General features: G+C 47.0%; 1 pseudogene; it reads right to left on the reverse strand.

The window, feature by feature from the left end:
* The window catches only part of LOC141206961 (vacuolar protein sorting-associated protein 37A-like), a 68,777-nt pseudogene extending 50,144 nt beyond the window's left edge, over positions 1 to 18,633 (reverse strand).
* Between the last annotated feature and the right edge of the window lie 1,274 nt (positions 18,634 to 19,907).

A 19,907-nucleotide genomic window follows, 5' to 3' on the forward strand; every position in this document is an offset into this window, starting at 1 on the left:
GTGGGAAAAAAAAAAATGTGCAAAAATATTATAAAAAAATAAAAAAAATAATACACCAAAAATAAAAATATAATGTACCCATCAATAAATATTATTATAAAAAAAATTAAAAAAAAACAATAAAAGTACACATATTTGGTATCGCCGCGTCCGGAACAACCTGACCTATAAAACTGTCCCACTAGTTAACCCCTTCAGTGAACACGGTAAAAAAAAAAAAAAAAAAACTAAGCAAAAAGCAATGCTTTATCACCATACCGCCAAACAAAAAGTAGAATAACACGCGATCAAAAAGACGCATATAAATAAAAATGATACCGCTGAAAACGTCATCTCGTCCCGCAAAAAACAAGCCGCCATACAGCTCCATCAGCCGAAAAATAAAAAAGTTCTAGCTCTCAGAATAAAGCGATACTAAAAAATATTTTTTTCTATAAAATAGCTTTTATTGTGTATAAGCGCCAAAACATAGAAAAATGATACAAATGTGGTACCGCTGTAAACATACTGACCCGAAGAATAAAGCTACCTCATCAATTTTACCATACGCGGAACAGAATAAAAAAAAAAAAAAAAACAATTCCTGAATTGTTGGTTTTTGTTTATTCTGCCTCCCAAAAATCGGAATAGAAAGCGATCAAAAAATGTCACGTGCCTGAAAATGGCACCAATAACAACGTCAAGTCATCCCGCAAAAAACGAGCCATCACATGACTGTCTGCCAAAATCTGGAAAAATTATAGCTCTCAAAATATGGCGATGCAAAAACTAGATTTTACAAAAAATGCGTCTTTTAGTGTGTGACAGCTGTCAGTCATAAAAACCCCATATGATTCTGGCATTGCTGTAATCACACCGACCCGAAGAATAAAGTCGTCTAATCACTTATACCGCACAAGGAACGGCGTCAAAAATAAACTCTTGGGTTAGGATTGGGCTAGGGTTAGGGCTGGGTTTGGGGCTAGGGTTGTGCTGGGGCTAGGGTTGTGCTGGGGCTAGGCTTGTGCTGGGGCTAGGCTTTTGCTGGGGTTAGGGTTGTGCTGGGGCTAGGGCTGGGGTTGGGATTTTTTTCAAAAGTAAGAAAAAAAGATGACGATATGGCGACTAGTGTTGAGAGCAAGTGCTTGCTACTTGAGTTTGCATCGGGTGCTCTGGTATGCATTAAGTATCGTGGATATTTGAGTGACATGCTCGAGTCTCTGCCCCATATGCTTCGCGGCCAAAAAACTTTACGGGGATTGCCTGCCATGCACGAGCGATCCCCGCATGTTTTTTTTTGGGTGTCTAATAACCGTGAAACATGCGGAGCAGGGACTCGAGCACACGCTGTACATGGTGCATACCTGAGTACCCGATGCAAACTCAAGTAGCAAGCACTTGCGCTCAAGAATAATGACAACTTATTCAATATGATGACCTAATGTAAACAAATTCTGTGCCGTACCTCTGGGTTCAAAATGTTCACTATACACCTTAATAAAATCCTTGAGGGGTATAGTTTCCAAAATGGGGACACTTGTGGGGGAGCTCCACTGTTTAGGCACATCACGGGCTCTCCAAACGCGACATGGTGTCCGCTAACAAATTGAATGGAAAATCGGCTCAAATTGTTAGCGGACGCCATGTTGCGTTTGGAGAGCCCCTGTGTGCCCAAACATTGGAGCTCCCCCACAAGTGACCCCATTTTGGAAACTAGACCCCCCAAGGCACCTATCTAGATGCATAGTGAGCACTTGTAATCCCCAGGTGCTTCACAAATTGATTTGTAAAAATGGAAAAGTGAAAAAAAAAACACTTTTTCATTTTTATGAATGAATTTTTGAAACACCTTGGGTTCCAAGTGCTCACTATGAATCTAGATAGGTGCCTTGGGGGGTCTAGTTTCCAAAATGGGGTCACTTGTGGGGGAGCTCCAATGTTTGGGCACGCAGGGACTCTCTAAATGCAACATGGTATCCGCTAACAAATTGAATGGAAAATCGGCTCAAATTGTTAGCGGACACCACATTGCGTTTGGAGAGCCCCTCTGTGCCCAAACTTTGGAGCTCCCCCACAAGTGACCCCATTTTGGAAACTAGACCCCCCAAGGCACCTTTCTAGATGCATAGTGAGCACTTGGAACCCCCAGGTGCTTCACAAATTGATTCGTAATAATGAAAAAGTGAAAAAAAAAACACTTTTTCATTTTTATGAATCAATTTGTGAAGCACCTGGGGTTCCAAGTGCTCACTATGAATCTAGATAGGTGCCTTGGGGGGTCTAGTTTCCAAAATGGGGTCACTTGTGGGGGAGCTCCAATGTTTGGGCACACAGGGACTCTCCAAATGCAACATGATATCCGCTAACAAATTGTCAGCTCAAATTGTTAGCGGATATCATGTTGCATTTGGAGAGTCCCTGTGTGCCCAAACATTGGAGCTCCCCCACAAGTGACCCCATTTTGGAAACTAGACCCCCCAAGGCACCTATCTAGATGCATAGTGAGCACTTGGAACCCCAGGTGCTTCACAAATTGATTCATAAAAATGAAAAAGTGTTTTTTTTTTCACTTTTTCATTATTACGAATCAATTTGTGAAGCACCTGGGGGTTCCAAGTGCTCACTATGCATCTAGAAAGGTGCCTTGGGGGGTCTAGTTTCCAAAATGGGGTCACTTGTGGGGGAGCTCCAAAGTTTGGGCACAGAGGGGCTCTCCAAACGCAATGTGGTGTCCGCTAACAATTTGAGCCGATTTTCCATTCAATTTGTTAGCGGATACCATGTTGCATTTAGAGAGTCCCTGTGTGCCCAAACATTGGAGCTCCCCCACAAGTGACTCCATTTTGGAAACTAGACCCCCCAAGGCACCTATCTAGATGCATAGTGAGCACTTGGAATCCCTAGGTGCTTCACAAATTGATTCGTAACAATGAAAAAGTGTTTTTTTTTTCACTTTTTCATTATTACGAATCAATTTGTGAAGCACCTGGGGGTTCCAAGTGCTCACTATGCATCTAGAAAGGTGCCTTGGGGGGTCTAGTTTCCAAAATGGGGTCACTTGTGGGGGAGCTCCAAAGTTTGGGCACAGAGGGGCTCTCCAAACGCAATGTGGTGTCCCCTAACAATTTGAGCCGATTTTGCATTCAATTTGTTAGCGGATACCATGTTGCATTTAGAGAGTCCCTGTGTGCCCAAACATTGGAGCTCCCCCACAAGTGACCCCATTTTGGAAACTAGACCCCCCAAGGCACCTATCTAATGCATAGTGAGCACTTGGAACCCCCAGGTGCTTCACAAATTGATTCGTAACAATGAAAAAGTGTTTTTTTTTTCACTTTTTCATTTTTACGAATCAATTTGTGAAGCACCTGGGGGTTGGAACTGCTCACTATGCATCTAGATAGGTGCCTTGGGGGGTCTAGTTTCCAAAATGGGGTCACTTGTGGGGGAGCTCCAATGTTTGGGCACACAGGGGCTCTCTAAACGCAACATGGTGTCTGCTAATTATTCAAGCAAATTTTACAATCAAAAAGTCAAATGGCGCTCCTTCCCTTCCGAGCCCTACAGTGCGCCCAAACAGTGTTTTTTCCCCAAATATTGGGTATCTGCGTGCCCAGGGGAAATTGCACAACAAATTTTGCGGTCCATTTTTTCTTGTTACCCCTGTGAAAATAAAAAAAATTGGGTCTAAAGTAACATTTTTGTGAAAAAAGTTAAATGTTCATTTTTTTCTTCCACATTCAAAAAATTCCTATGAAGCACCTGAAGGGTTAATAAAGTTCTTGAATGTGGTTTTGAGCACCTTGAGGGGTGCAGTTTTTAGAATGGTGTCACTTTTGGGTATTTTCTGTCATAAAAACCTCTCAAAGTGACTTCAAATGTGATGTGGTCCCTAAAAAAATGGTTTTGTAAATTTTGTTTGGAAAAATGAGAAATCGCTGGTCATCTTTTAACCTTTATAGCTCCCTAACAAAAAAAAATTTTGGTTCCAAAATTGTGCTGATGTAAAGTAGACATGTGGAAAATGTTATTTATTAACTCTTTTGTGTGACATATCGCTCTGATTTCAGGGCTTAAAAATTCAAATTTTGAAAATTTCAAAATTTTCGCCAAATTTCCATTTTTTTCACAAATAAACGCAAGTGATATCGAAGAAATTTTTCCACAATCATGAAGTACAATATGTCACGAAAAAACAATCTCAGAATCAGGGGGATCCGTTGAAGCGTTCCAGAGTAATTACCTCATAAAGTGACAGTGGTCAGAATTGTAAAAATTGGCCCGGTCATTAACGTGCAAACCACCCGCGGGGCTTAAGGGGTTAATGTGCAAACCACCTTGGGTAGTAAAGGGGTTAAAGGTGGTGGGAAAATATTTTTATGTATTTTTGGCAGCGAATGGTAAACTGGAACAATTGGGTGATCTACGTATAAATATTCCATTAATTTTTTTTTTAGGGCCCCTCAGTGCAAACCTTCGTTTAATAGATTATACATAGCAGCATTAAACTCAACAGTAGGATCTCTAGCTAACTCCAAATAAACATCCCTATTTTCTAAATCCATCAAATTCAATTTTTTATACAATCCTGCATTCAGTACTATAGTGCCACCTTTATCCGCTGAGCGGACTAGTATGTCTGAATTATCCTTTCATTTTTTCAGAGCGTCTTTTTCTCTATATGTCAGATTAGAGTCCAAATGTTTAGAAGAAGATAATTCATTCTTTAATTCCACTAGTTCTTTTTCAATTAAGTCCTGGAACTGATCCAGAACCAATGGTCTGGACTGAAGTGGGTAAAAGAAAGGATTACCAGCCCGAAAGTCCTCATTTAAATTTACATTTGGAATTAAAGATTCCGTCTCGAATTGTTTCATTTGTAATAAAGACTGTTGTTCTGTGAATAATAACATGGAATCCTGGCTTGTCCTAGGAGAAACTTCTTCTGAAGCTGTATTCTGTGGATTTTTCATGTCCATGAAATGACATCGGATGGTGAGGTTACGTGCTAGTTTGTTAACATCCAGAATTGTTCTGAAAATGTCGAATTCGTTAGAAGGTGAAAAGCTCAGGCCTTTAGCCAGGAGAGAATTTTGACTCTCAGATAAGATGTAGCTAGAGAGATTCCAAACAGGTGACTATAACAATGGCAGTTTTTGCTCTGTGTTGGGTACTTGTTTGCATTTACGCTTACGTCCCGCCCTTGTGTGACCCGCCAATAGCTGTTTCAGTAGCGGCTAGCCCTCCCTGGGAAAGGGGTGTACTCGGACGGTGGGCCCAGTTGGTAGAATGGGGATGCAGTAGCGGCCTCGGCCCGGTCCGTGCCCAGGGCGCACACATTAAAAATAGGGGCTAGTTGATGAGTGGCAATTATGAGTGGATAAATGACTACACCACCTGTGGTGTCTGGTGATGCGCCACCAGCGCTGCTGCAGTCCTCTGAGGCGGGATGTTGTGGCAGCCGATGGTAGTACTACTCGCCACAGGCAGAGCAGGGCCTCAAGGCAGAGGAAACAGGAGGATGCAGTGGTGCGGTGTCGTGTCCCGCTGCAATAATGGACCGGAGGCAATGGATGTAGTCTTCCAAGCTTTACTCACGTTGTTAGAGGTCAGCTGCAAGGCTTCTCCTTGCTCCTCACGGCATGCTACGGCCACCAGAGAAGGGGGTTAGGCACACCCCGGTAGTTCAGGTGTGTCTATCAGGACCCCCAGCAACAGTGTGTTCCTAGAAATCTCCCCCTTGGGCCTCTCCTGTCCGTGTGCAGTGTGTGTTGCAAGGCTGGGTCTCCCTCTGGCTATACACAGAACAAGGGCACGGGTGGCGACTCCACTCCGTCCGTTACCCGGTGGGAACCAGTTAGCCTCCGGGCTTTTCCGACTGAGACGTGAAGTAACAAAGTCAGATATCGGGGGCCGGTACCCCTCTTGCAGCAGGAGTCACTCTGACTAGGCCAGAATGGAGAGTACAGGTGGCGTATGCCGATCCGTCCGTATTCCCTGGGATCCTTTTGCCTGCGGAGCTCTCCTCCTCAGCTCCCCTCCAGGCCTTCTTAAGCAGGGACCTTGACCGGGTAGAGACCTCCTTTAACTCTATCCTGCTCCTCATCTCAAGGCCAGAGCACGAGGACCGTGCATCTCCATCACGCTGCAGGCTCCTACACAAAGCCACTGCCTGCTGTGAAGACCACAATCAAAGAACCTTGAACTTAAGATGGCTGGCTATTAAATATGTATCTACAAGTGTAACCTAAAAGTGCATCCTCCACCCTCACCCACTACATGGTTCCCCCTATCTTTGGTTCCCCCATCTCCATTATCCTGCTGGGGCAGCAGCCTAGTGCATACTAGCCCCCCATAGGACAAAAGTGTGTAGTGTTGAGTGATGAGGTGGGGTCCTGACAGGTGCTCCATCCTAACCTGGGAGAGGAGATACCACACCTTTTTTACAAGATGCAGTACCCACCTGTGGCGACCGAACCCTCAGGGGCGCCACACCCTCTTCCTCCGTTTTTTGTAATCGCTCCACCAGCACTAGATAATTTATTTTTGACAAAATACAATTGTTGCATTTCTCCCATTGAACTCATAGATGAATCTGAGTAATCATCAGAGGTGGCAGCAAAAGAATTATCCGTAACATCATCATGCTCCTTAAAACTCCCTCTTCCAGATCTCTGAAAACGTTTGTGGGAGCGTTTTTTTAAGATGGATGGTAATTGTTTATTCCAACTATAAATCTTGTTCTGTGCATAGTCCTCACTGTCCCTTTTGAACTTGGATCTTTTTATATCCATAATGGTGTTCTCCAACTTGGCCAAATTAGACTTCAGTTTGTCATTACAAATATTAAATTCTTTTAGTTGCACATATTTCCCCAAAGACGATTGTATATTTTTAATATCCAATTTAATTTAAGTCCGTTCCAGTTCCTCATGTTTGATTATGAGGTGCATAAGATTCAGTGAACATTGACTAAGAATCGCATTCTGATCTTCTTGAAAACCGTCATTGTATATAGTGGTGGCGACTTTTTTTTAAACGCAGACCTCTAGGGATCATTTCCTTTTTTATATATGTGTCCAAGGTTGTGAGATCCCACCAAACTTTAAGTTCTCTGGTCATTTTGTTTTCCATCTGGAACATGAGATCTTTAAATTCATCCGGTTCTGTTGTCACCACTGACGGTTTATTATCAAAAATAGATGCTAGTTTGTTCAGTCTAGCCGAACAATCCTCTGTGTCACTGAAATTCATTAAGTCAAATTGAGGGGATGTGAAAATCCACAGGGACTCCTGGTTCAGAAGTGTGCACTTGCAGTCAGACAAGCCAATGGCCTGGTAACAGGGGCCAAGCAGAGCCGGGTAAGTGGTAATACAAGTGGGCAGTGGAATGAGTCGAGGTTTTGGTAATCATGGTGTAACAGATCGGGCAGACTGACTGGGCAGGAGAGAATTTCATGTTTTCTTGATTATAGCATCATGCGGAGAATTCCTGCTCCTTAATATTAAAAGGGGTTGTCCGGGACTTTTTTTTTTTTTTTTACCATGGACCTAAGAACTAACAGGCAAGTATTTGCTAACTATGTGCCTGTTGTGCCAGGCGCCGATATCTGCTGGTTCAGAGTGGTCACGGAGCGCTCCTGACAGTGATTTTTCAGCTCCCGCTCTGATCTGTTGATGGGGTGTAACTGCCGGTGTCATGCTGATTGACAGCTGGCTCCCTGCTGCCTAACTGCAGGGAGCCATCTGTCAATCAGCATAAATTGGCAGTCACGCCTCTTTGACAGAGCAGTCGGGAAGAGGAAGAGCTGTTCTGTTGATGTGAAACAGCAGAATCGCTGTTAGGAGCGGTCCAGGAGCAATCTGAGCCACCACAGGGTAGAACAAGACCGTAATAAGCAATTACCTGCCTGATAGTTCTTAGGCCCATTGCATTTTTCTATCTCACCCTGTAAGAGTCACCTTCTCCTCAATCAAAAAGAGAAGGTGCATATCCACCTGTTAGAACTCTCCTGTTAGGTTTTTTCTATCTTGCTGGTCACATGACCTTTTTTGCCTATTTAATCCTGCTCCGCCCTCCTGGCCATGCTGGACTTCATTGTAATTTCTACTCTTTAGCTAGCCAGGTGCTTTGTAACCTTTCTCAGTCAGTTTTGCTAGGTCTTCGGACCTCTATGCTCTATGTTGTTTGTTTGTCTTTTTACTGCTGCAATTTCTGCTAGGAGGTGTCCATCTATCTCCCAGTCCCTAGTTCTTGTAGGGATCCCTTCCTCACATCTATAGGTCTTCGTTCAGACTAGCCGAGGACTTTAGCGGGTCTGATCGCAGGATCAGGTTCCCCGTTACATCGTAGGGATCCAGCTTAGTTCTATTGTAGGGACAGATCTCCTGTCTTTCCTTAGAGCTTGTAGCAGATCATAACAGTACGTCCAGCCCAAAAAATTTCTCTAAGGAAAGACTTCCAGTTTCCATCATGGTGTCGGTTCAGGATTTGGCTCAACGCCTGCCGGGACTCTCTCTGGAGGTGGCCGAGCTCCAACAACACGTGAGTAGCTGTTCTGGAGTGCATTTTGTGGAGCCAAAGGTACGATTGCCTGATTTATTTTTTGGTGAACAACAAGATTTTTTTTCCTTAAAAAATGCTTGTTTGTTGTATTTTCGTTTGAGACCCAGATCCTCTGGTGATGAATCACAGCGCATAGGGTTCATAATGTCACTTTTGCGCAAAAAACCTCAGGGATGGGCCTTTTCTCTCCAACCTAGTGATCTGTGCTTTAGATCAGTGGATAGTTCTTTTTCTGCTTTGGGGTTGTTGTATGATGATCCTGATCGTGTCTCATCAGCTGAGTCTGAATTAAGACGTTTGAGACAGGGATCAGGTAATGTGGAAAATTATTGTACTCACTTCCGTCGGTGGTCTGCTCAGGTGGGGTGGAACGATTCAGCTTTGAAAAGTTTGTTTCTTGCTGGGCTAGGTGAAAGGGTTAAGGATCTGCTGATTGCTTATCCTACACCTGGAAACTTGCAGGAGGCAATGCAATTAGCTATATGGGTGGACAGGAGACTGCGTGCAAGGGTTAATGAGAGTAAATCCTCTGCCTTGTCAGCTCCGAGTCTTGAGAGAGTCTGTACTGACATTGGAGAGCCGATGGAGATTGGGGCGATGTCACCCCGCTCTCAGGAAAAAGACCGCAGGTTTTCTGAAGGTTTGTGCTTTTATTGCGGTGGATCTGACCATTTCATTAAGAACTGTGTGCTTCATATGAACAAAGAAAAAAAAAAGGTCAGTTACGCCCGTATAGCCTGTTTAAACACTAAGGGTGTATTTCTTTCTGCTACTACTGCAGCTCAGGAAGAATTAATAGAATTTCGGGTATTTGTGGATTGTGGTTCTACTCTGAATGTGATTGATGGGGGATTCTTGGAAAAACTTAAATTAAAACCCAAACCTTTGTCATCCCCTATTGCCGTGGTTTCTGTCGATGGCTCTCCCTTGAAATGTGTTACTCACAAGGTTTATGAATTTCCCCTCACTATTAATGGTATTCACCAAGAGAATTTGGATTTGGTGGTATTAAATAATTTGCCTTCTCCAGTAGTTTTGGGGTTACCCTGGTTAAAATTGCACAATCCTGTACTGGATTGGTCTACCAATGAAATTAAGTCCTGGAGCCCTAAGTGTTATGACAAGTGTTGTAACGGGCGCATTGTTGCTGTGGAAAAAGGGGAATTACCTGTACCTATTCAGGATTTTTGGAAAGTTTTTTCTGAGGAGGAGTCGCAAATTTTGCCTCCCCATAGAGACTATGATTGTACCATTGAATTTGTCCCTGGAGCGACTCTTCCTAAAAGTCGTTTATTTAATCTTACTATTCCTGAGAGAAAGGCTTTGGAGGAATACATACAGACGAGCTTGGCCGCCAGTCATATCAGACCTTCTCAGTCACCTGTGGCTGTTGGATTTTTTTTTGTTAAAAAAAAGGACGGCGGTTTACGTCCTTGTCTGGACTTTCGCGAGATTAATAAAATTACTGTACGCAATCCCTACCCACTGCCATTGATTCCTGATTTGTTTAACCAGTTAGTGGGGGCCAAGTGGTTCTCTAAAATTGATCTCCGGGGGGCATACAATTTGTTGCGCATGAAGGAGGGTGATGAATGGAAGACTGCTTTTAACACTCCTGTGGGTCATTTTGAGAATCTGGTTAAGCCTTTTGGTCTTACCAATGCACCAGCATTTTTTCAGAATCTTATTAATGACATCCTTAGACCTTTGATCGGCAAAAATGTGGTTGTGTATTTGGATGACATTTTGATTTATTCGTCGGATCTGGAGTCTCATTGGCGGAGCGTACGTGAGGTATTACAGTTATTAATTGACAATTCGCTTTTTGCTAAGCTAGAGAAATGTGAGTTCGCTGTACAGAGAATTCGTTTTTTGGGCTACATTATCTCCAGCGAGGGCTTTGAGATGGACCCGGTGAAAGTTCAAGCTGTGCAGGAATGGCCTAGGCCTATTGGTTTGAAATCGATACAGAGGTTTTTGGGTTTCGCCAATTATTACAGAAAATTCATTGAAAAATTTTCTATTATTGTTAAACCACTGACCGATCTCACCAGGAAAGGTGCTAATACGGTTCAGTGGACTACTGAGGCCATTGAAGCTTTTGTGTTTCTATCTTGCTGCTCACATGACCTTTTTTGCCTATTTAATCCTGCTCCGCCCTCCTGGCCATGCTGGACTTCATTGTAATTTCTACTCTTTAGCTAGCCAGGTGCTTTGTAACCTTTCTCAGTCAGTTTTGCTAGGTCTTCGGACCTCTTTGTTCTATGTTGTTTGTTTGTCTTTTTACTGCTGCAATTTCTGCTAGGAGGTGTCCATCTATCTCCCAGTCCCTAGTTCTTGTAGGGATCCCTTCCTCACATCTATAGGTCTTCGTTCAGACTAGCCGAGTACTTTAGCGGGTCTGATCGCAGGATCAGGTTCCCCGTTACATCGTAGGGATCCAGCTTAGTTCTATTGTAGGGACAGATCTCCTGTCTTTCCTTAGTGCTTGTAGCTGATCATAACACCACCGACATTGTGATGCGCCAGCTTCCAGATCCAATTGCAGATAAAATTATGATTTTATTGTTAATCCATTAAAAAGATATACACATTGCAAAAATAAAATAAATAAAGGTGGAGACCTCTGTGAAACCTACACGTTTCGAACGCCAAACGTTCTTAGTCCTGCTATAGAAATACATGTAGGGAGTTACAATTTACATGCTCGACCGCCCCATCATATGGGCGGGATGATCGTTCCTCACGCCCAATTTTCTAAGTAAAGAAATGATAGGGTGTGGGAATAACAGAATAAAAACAAGTGATCTAATCTTGAAAAGTAGGCAGTGTGTATAAAAAATACACAAAGATGATACAAACAATATGATATATACATTAACATAAAATCAAAAAGATAATAAAAGAAAAGTGCTAAACCTGTGTCAGAGAAATAGCTCAGAGCTTAGCGCAAGGAAGCACTCCTTAGAAGAACTCCTTAGGAAAACAGATACAACTACAGCAAGCTGTACCTTCCAGGACTGACCAATGACCAAAATCCAAGCTCTGATTTAATAAGATCACGGTTACACCCACATACCTTCTATTGGTGAGCTCATATGAGGACTTGTCATAGGTGTGCTAGATCTTTTAGAAGTTTATGAGATCCCCAACTTTCAGGATATCTTCGCCCATGGAGGTCTCGGGCGGGAAATATCATGGTCATGTTTTCTATCATGATTTTACCTTTCTATAGAGATGAAACATGGCATGGATAGCATTATCCATCTAAACGATATTAAGTTGGGGGTGTTCGGCTGGCCTTACAATGATGTGAGTGAATGCGTTATGATCGTCCCTTTGCTACGATGTCGAAAATACATCTCCCATGAATATTGGATCGATGCAAACCCCAATATTCATCACTGACCACAGTCTTCAGAGTGTCTGAGACAAGTCCTTTGAAAAGAGGAAGCCCTTGCTTTGGAAATGTACTTATCCGCCTCTGAGTATGCAAATTCTAGACTTGTTGGCTGGTTCTCATCAGATTCTTTGTTGAATTTACCTGACCACGGTAGGAGGCCCTACATCAATAGAGGTTGAAGTGTCAGCTCTTTCTCACTTTTCTAGTTATAATCCTATATGTTCAATGTGAGGGTGATATGTCCCCTCTCCAGAGATGTCTTTTTGGATTTTACAATTTTTCTTTACGACAGGGTGCAAAATTACCCTCCCCACCCCCAACCAGGATCAAACTGGGGTGTCTGGGGCCCCAATAGGAATTGATTCTAGGGGCCCACACTACAGCTGTATATGAAAACCTGTTAGCCATTATCCTGATTATAGTGGAGCGTCGGCTGTAAAATACAGGAGGCTCCTGCACCTCTTACTGTGCGCTACCATAACTGGGATGTACAATTACGGTAATTTGCAGTAAAGGACTTTGTTGGTGAAAACAAGTTATGACCATAGGATCCACAGGAGAGGTGATAACTCCATAGGATCCACAGGAGAGGTGATATCTTATTGGTCAGTGATTGATTGGTCTTGACTCGCCCCCTGGGCCGTGGGGCACTCGGATCCGGGCAATAGGTTAATGGTGGGAGTAGTAGTGGCAACCTAGTTCCGTGGCTCAGGGTGGTCAGGCCAGTGGTAGTCCGTTATGTGCTGATGATTATGTCCGACTACACCACCCGTGGATTTGCGGTCATTAGGAACCGCCGCTGCAAGGCAGACCGCTGGGGCTGATGATGTATGCAGCTGGGATGGTGTGACTCCCCACGGGAAGAGTGCAGCCCCAGGGCAGTATAATGGATGGAGGGAGTAATGGTGGTGAGAGTCCCAGTACCGGTAGTGCTGGAGGCGTGAAGGAGCACACAGACAACAGGTTGCAGTCCAGGGTCTTTACTACAACAGGTAAACTGACCCATAAACAGTCCCGGCTAGGAGGGGACCTGGATGTCTGAGAGCAATTGGGAGATTGGCCCTGGTCAGGGTGAGGGTGTAGGCCTACCGTGCTTTCTGTGCTCCTTCTGGCTATCTCCTCCTTATAGGGTAACAGCCCACGTTTCCGAGCTTTCCGTGTACTCTCGTCTGTATGGCCTGCGACGTGGGTTCCTTTCTGCTCCCGGCCTGGTACGGCTTTACTGGTCCCTTCTGTTGTGGCAGAGCCTCCAGGTTTCTTAGGCCAAGGAACATACAGTCCCCTGCGGACTGGTTATCTGCTGTGGGATGTGGAATCCTCCCAGCCTCAGACACCAAAGTCTGGTGAATTAAGTCCTTTATCTGCCAAGACAGGCTCACTTCGCCTCTTCTCTCTGGCTTGTGGCTCTCCTCCTGCCACACTTCCTCTTAGGTGCAATACAACTTTCTGTCCCTGCTCTGCTCTGGGACAAGTCTCATTGCTGAGACAGGTCGCCCAGTTCTCCCTAACCCTGCCCCCAGCACCAGCTTTTATAGGGGCAGCCTGCTCCCCCTACTGGCCTGAGACAGGAGGTACTGCATGCTAATGTTCCCCTGACTAGAGAACCTCCCCCTTGCTCTCAGACACAGCTTTATTAGATTTTGTGGCATCCAGGCCAGGGTGACACATTCCCCCCTAGTAAGATTTAGTACTCCGGGACTAAACAGTAAACAAAGACAATATACATGACTATAAAACATTATCAGGAAAGTGACGCACAGATTGAGTTCTTAAGGTCACAGTGTGGTCTATGACCGGGTGTCCATATCACCAACACAACGGGGAGCCTTAACCAGGTGGGGGTCTGTCCTACCCCAAGTCCTTTACAGTCTTAGTTCATCCCTTGGTTAGGCTCCGAACGCAGTCCATACAAGGTCCCGGTTATAAAAAAGTCCATAACCTTTGAGTCCTTACGGTAACTGCAAGAAACTGAAACACAGAATTACCAAACATGCATGTAACTTTGCAAACATTTCAACATTTGGCAACAGGGTTATTTACAATTTTAGTGCACTGTATATTCTCTAGCGAGCGGGTATCTGCCCCTTTGTGCTCCTGGTTGACTTCCTTAACCCACTGTCTGGTGGTGGACCGAACTGGCTTTCCCCACTAGCGTTAGGGGTACAGCTACCAGCTGGACTTACAGGCAGGGCAGGCAGCTGTCTGCGGGTCCTTTGGCTTACCGCAGGCATGGCAGGCTCACTGTCAGCAGAGGGTTGACTCTCCTGGGCTGCTGGTACAGGCTCTTCTGCCTCTGGAACTGCTTGCTCCTCTTTGTGTTCCGGCTCTGGTGCAGGTTGTTGCTCAGTCGGTTGCAAGAAATGCAGGACGGGTACCACTATGGCATCGTTTATCCGAGTCCAGGACTGATGGAACTCTCCGAGAACGGTGCTGATCATTTCTTCCTTGTCCTCTGCGGGTTCAAGGTCACCCTGATCCTCTTCTGCACTATGAAGTTGCTCGGGGCACCTTTTGAGGTGGTCTCTGGAGACGGTACTAGTGGTTTCTCCTCCGTCCTTGGTGATCACGCACACCTTCGGGTTGTCGTGATCAGACTGCAGTACGGTGTAGGGTTCCCTTTCCCACTGGCCGTCCAACTTGTGAAGCCTTCTCTTCCGCTTCAGGACCTGCTCACCAGGTTCTAGGGGACCAGCAGGGGCGTGTTGGTTGAAGAGTCTTTCTTGCCTTTCTCTCACCTGGGCCAGGCTCTTCTCCACACTTTCTTGTACCTTCTTGTACTGCAGTTGCCTTTCCGTATCCCAGTCCGCATCCGGGGAGGTGTCCTCAGGTGTTAGGACTCTCATCTCCAGGTCTAGGGGCAGCTTACCTGGTCTGGCTCGCATCAGGTAAGCCGGGGTGCAGTTTGTAGCATTCACCGGGATATTGTTATGTTCTGCTACCAGAGCTAAGGAAAGAGAGGAAATCTGTCCCTACGATAGAACTCAGCTGAATCCCTACGATGTAACAGGGAACCTGATCCTGCGATCAGACCTGCTAAAGTCCTAAGCTAGTCTGTACGGAGACCTATAGATGTGGGGAAGGAATCCCTACAAGTACTAAGGACTGGGAGGAAAATGGGACACCTCCTAACAGAAATAGTAGCAGACAGACAAACAAAAAAAATATATAGAACACTGAGGTCCGTAGACCAAGCAAACTAACAGAGTTAGATACAGAGCACAGGCTAGCTAGAAAGTAGTTATACAATGAAGTCCAGCAAAGCCAGAAGGGCGGAGCAGGATTAAATAGGCCAACGAGGTCATGTGACCAGCAAAGGAAAAAACCTAATAGCAAGGTTCTAACAGATATGATTGTATAAGTCTATCAGATCCGGCAGTTTTTCTGGCCACAGGCTGCGTTCCTCCAGGGGCAACGTCTTCAGGAGATCAATGACTATATTGTTCATTTTCTCACACATCCCGTTGGTTTGTGGATGGTAAGGCGTTGTCCGAATCTTCTTACAGCCATAGAGGTTGCAGAACTCTTGGAAGATTTCAGCTTCGAACGCTGGACCGACCCTGGTCTGTCAGGACCTGTTCCGGATACCCGTGGGGATGGCAGAAGTATTGCTGGAAGGCTCTGGCCGCTGTTTGAGCTGTCAAGTCCTTTACCGGGACCACCACTAGAAAACGAGAATAGTGGTCCACGATTGTCAGGGCATAGATGTATCCTGACTGGCTTGGAGCCAACTTGACGTGGTCCAGAGCTACCAGCTCAAGAGGCTGCGTGGTGACGATGGGCCTCAAGGGTGTCTTCTGGCTGGCACGGTCCTTCCTCCTTAGGTGACAAGGGCCACAGTCTCTGCACCACTTCTCTACAGCCCCTCTCATGCCGACCCAAAAGAACCGTCCTCTCAGCAGGAACTCCAGTTTCTTCCAACCGAAGTGCCCCGCTCTGTCATGGTAAGCCCCCAGGACCATAGCTGCATCCCGCCTTGAAACCACGACTTGCCAGGTCAGCTCGTGCGTCCGGTAGTTGGCAATCCTTCTGCATAGCTTGCCTTCGTAGAGGAACAGCTTGCTCTTCTCTTTGCATAGCTGCTTGGCTTCCTCTGGAGCATCCGGATCCATGTGGGCATCTTCCTGGGTCAGCAGATCTTTCACTAGGCGGATGGCAGGGTCACTATCTTGGGTCTCGGCCCAGCTGTGGTGAGGTAGGGGATTGATCATCACGGTTGTTAGATCCTCCTCCTTCACGCGGTGGGAGTATTGAGCGGCTCCATACCAGTGAAACGCGGGGAGTTCTACCTCCTCCAGCTCTTCTGGGTCTTCGTCACCTTCAGGTAAGTGAGGCATTCTCGATAGGGCGTCAGCGTTGGCATTGGTTTTGCTTGCCCGGTACTTGATCACGAAGTCATAGTTGGAGAGACGGGCCATCCACCGCTGTTCCAGGGCACCCAGACTTGCATTGTCTAGGTGTGTTAACGGGTTGTTGTCCGTGTACACCGTGAACTTTGCGGAGGCCAGGTAATGCTTGAAGCGTTCCGTCACGGCCCACACCACCGCTAAGAATTCTAGCTTGAAGGAGCTGTAATTCTCCGGGTTCCTCTCGGTGGGCCTCAGCTTCCGGCTGGCGTACGCGATCACCCTTTCTCTGCCCTGTTGGTTTTGGGACAGTACGGCTCCCAGTCCCACATTACTGGCGTCTGTGTGGAGAATGAAAGGCTGGCCATAATCAGGGTAGGCCAGGATCTCGTTCCCTGTGAGGGCCATCTTTAGCTGGCGGAAGGACTCCTCTTCCGGTTTATCCCACTTGAAGGGTGGCTTTTGACTTCTGGACTTAGACTGTCCGATCAGGAGGTCCTGCATAGGAGCTGCCATCTTAGTGAACCCGGGGATGAACCTTCGGTAGTAGCCTACCAACCCGAGGAACTGTCTCACCTCTTTGATGTTCGAGGGGCTTGGCCAGCTCTTGATTGCCGTGACCTTGTCAGGGTCGGGGGCTACTCCTTCCGCACTTACCACGTGCCCTAGGTACTGGACCTTCGGTTTCAGCAGGTGACTTTTCGATGGTTTCACCTTCAGGCCGTAGCCTGCCAGGGCTTCGAACACCTCGGCCAGGTGCTTTAGATGGTCCTCGTAGGTCTTTGAATAGACGATCACGTCGTCCAGGTAAAGGAGGACCGTCTCGAAGTTTCGGTGCCCTAGACAGCATTCCATCAGCCTCTGGAAGGTCCCTGTTGCGTTGCAGAGCCCGAAGGGCATACAGTTGAACTCACTCAGTCCCATCGGGGTAGTGAAGGCGGTCTACTCCTTGTCAACCTCTGCCACAGGAACCTGTCAGTACCCGCTAGTAAGGTCCAAAGTAGAAAAGAAGTTAGCTGATTTTAGTGCGGCTAAAGACTCCTCTATTCTAGGCAGCGGATATGCGTCTTTGTGGGTGATACGGTTGATTTGTCTATAGTCTGCGCACATTCTCATGGTGCTGTCCTTCTTTTTCACCAGAACCAAGGGGGCTGCCCAGGGGCTACAGCTATCTCTAATGACCCCAGCTTCTTTCATTTCTTTTAGCATGCCCTTTGCGTTCTGATAATGTGCAGGGGGTACAGGTCTGTGTCTTTCTTTTATCGGTGGGTGGCTCCCTGTGGGGATGTGGTGTTCTATCCCCTTTACTCTGCCGAAGTCTAGCGGGTGCTTACTAAAGACTCTCTCGTACTCCTGTACCACCCGGTAGACTCCTTGTTTTTGGTGCAGGGGAGTGGAGTCAGCACGCACATGGAGTTTCTGGCACCAGTCCTCCTTTTGTTTCTGGGAGCCATTACCCTCCGCCTGTGGAGATGGAGGCAAAGGCTCCACGGCCCTGATAGCTTTGTGTTCGACAACAGTTTGGCACATGTAGCGTACCTGGGTAAGTGTACCTCTCTCTCCCCAATGTTGAGAATGCGAACGGGCACCCTCCCATGACGGACATCAACCACCCCCCGGGCTGTCAAAATGGTGGGCCTGCTGTCCGAGTACACGGGTTCTACCATGGCTTGGTAGTCTCTACCTCTCAACCCGATTGCAGTCCGACACCAGATCATCATTTCACTTTTGGGAGGCATGGAAATGGGGAATGGGTCACTCAGTCTTACGCTACCGATCTCACAACCAGACAGTTCTACCTGCTGCCGTCTCATCAGGGCTTTTATCTCCTTGTTGAGGACTCTCTGTTGGCTGGAACTAGCATTCACCGCCACCTGTTGTAGGATTACAATTACCTCTGAAAGACAATTTTCAATCACGTTAGTACCCACAGTTATTTTTGGGTGACTTTCATGACGGTCAATGTCCACAATAATCACTCCCTGTGTCAGCAGTTCAACTTTACCAATTTTAATGGTCATCTCCTTGAACCCCATCTGCGGCACGGGCAAGCCATTACTGGCGATGATGCTCAAGTTACTGTCTGGATACCGTGTGATATCAGCATCAGTCCAATACTGCTTAAAAAGTACATAAGGGATAGTGGTTACTTGCGACCCAGTATCCAGCAAGGCGCTCATGGGGATACCGTCCAGCACCACGGGTAAAACCGGGCGCCCCCCAACGTACTTATTACGCCAATTGTAAGGGCCTGGTGATCTTATGCCTGGGGGTTGGCCCTCTGCCCCAGGTTGGACCCGTTTAAATTACAGTACCTGGAAATGTTTCCGGGCTGGTTCCATCAACGGCAAATGGGCTGTCCATCCTCTGCGTAGCGGTCTGTGGGCCTCCCTCGGAACGACGGGATCCTCCTCTGTCGACGCCACGGGACATCCTCAGGACTTGAAGCCAGCTCGATGGGTCTTGACGGGTCCACTTGTAATGCCTGGACGGTCCTGGTCAATGCCGCGACGCTCCTGGTCAGCTCCTGGACTTGGTGATGCAGATCTTTCGACGGGGCTTGGTTCAGGGCCTGTGCGTCAGCCCCCACGGAGTCCATAGAGGAGGGCGCCGCCTCCTGGTGGTAGGTGAGAGCAGGGCGCCGGGAGTTTATAGCGCCACTTGTTGCGGGTTCATGGAGCACCCTTATGGCCCTGTCCTTGAATTGGGCAAAGGTCAGGTCAGGGTTCTGGAAGAACATGAGGCGCAGCTGGGTCCTGTGGGAGCTAGACAGCAGACCTTCTATAAACTGTTCTGTTAGTAGCTTATCCGTATCCTGCACGCTGCCAGGGTCAGCTTGTTTGATGGCCCTCAAGGCTTCCTGCAAGTTTAGGGCATAGTCTCTGATGCTGTCCTGTGCCCGCTGCTTACATCCATAAAGCCTCATCTTAATTTCAGCGGAGGTACGTGTGTCAAAGGTACCCCGCAGCCGGGCCAGAATACCCTTCACGGTCCTTTTCTCCTCAGTGGGCCATGATTTTACCTCCCTTTGGGCTGCGCCAGTTAACTGCCCTGTTAGTATGCTGACCTTCTGTTCCTCTGTCAGGGGGTAGACTTGGAACAAACTGTACAGCCTTTCCTTAAAGTCAGTTAGGGCATGGGGCTCCCCTGAGTACTTAGGCAGCCAGGCCGCTCCAGGGATGTAAGGCAGGGAAAATGGCATCACCGCTGCTGCAGCTGCGTTGGTGGTAGTGGGCGCCTCTGTATCCGACATCTTCCTCCCCCTAGTTAAGCGTGGCCTACCTTCCAACGATCCTCTTCTGTAGGCCGCGGCTCCGCTGCTGCTGCTCTGGACGAGGACCTTGTGTCGCGTCCTGATGACGTCAGCGTCTCTCTCTCTCCCTTCCAGGACCTTGCGCAGCGTCGGTGCGTGGGGCGGAGCTTCGGGTCTCGCGCGCTTTCGGCGTCCACGCCCCTTTTCTTCCCGCGCGGCGTCCTGAAGATGGCGTCCGATGGCGAGAAAACGACTCCGGATGGTGGGAAAACAGCTGAAGATGGCAGGAACCGACTGAAGATGGCGGGAACCGACTGAAGATGGCGGGAAACGGCTCCGGATGGCGGGAACCTTCACCACGGC

The sequence above is a fragment of the Phyllobates terribilis genome, unplaced genomic scaffold (genome assembly GCF_046119375.1).
Source record: "Phyllobates terribilis strain yellow unplaced genomic scaffold, ASM4611937v1 Scaffold_153__1_contigs__length_4458050, whole genome shotgun sequence".
NCBI lineage: Eukaryota > Metazoa > Chordata > Amphibia > Anura > Dendrobatidae > Phyllobates > Phyllobates terribilis.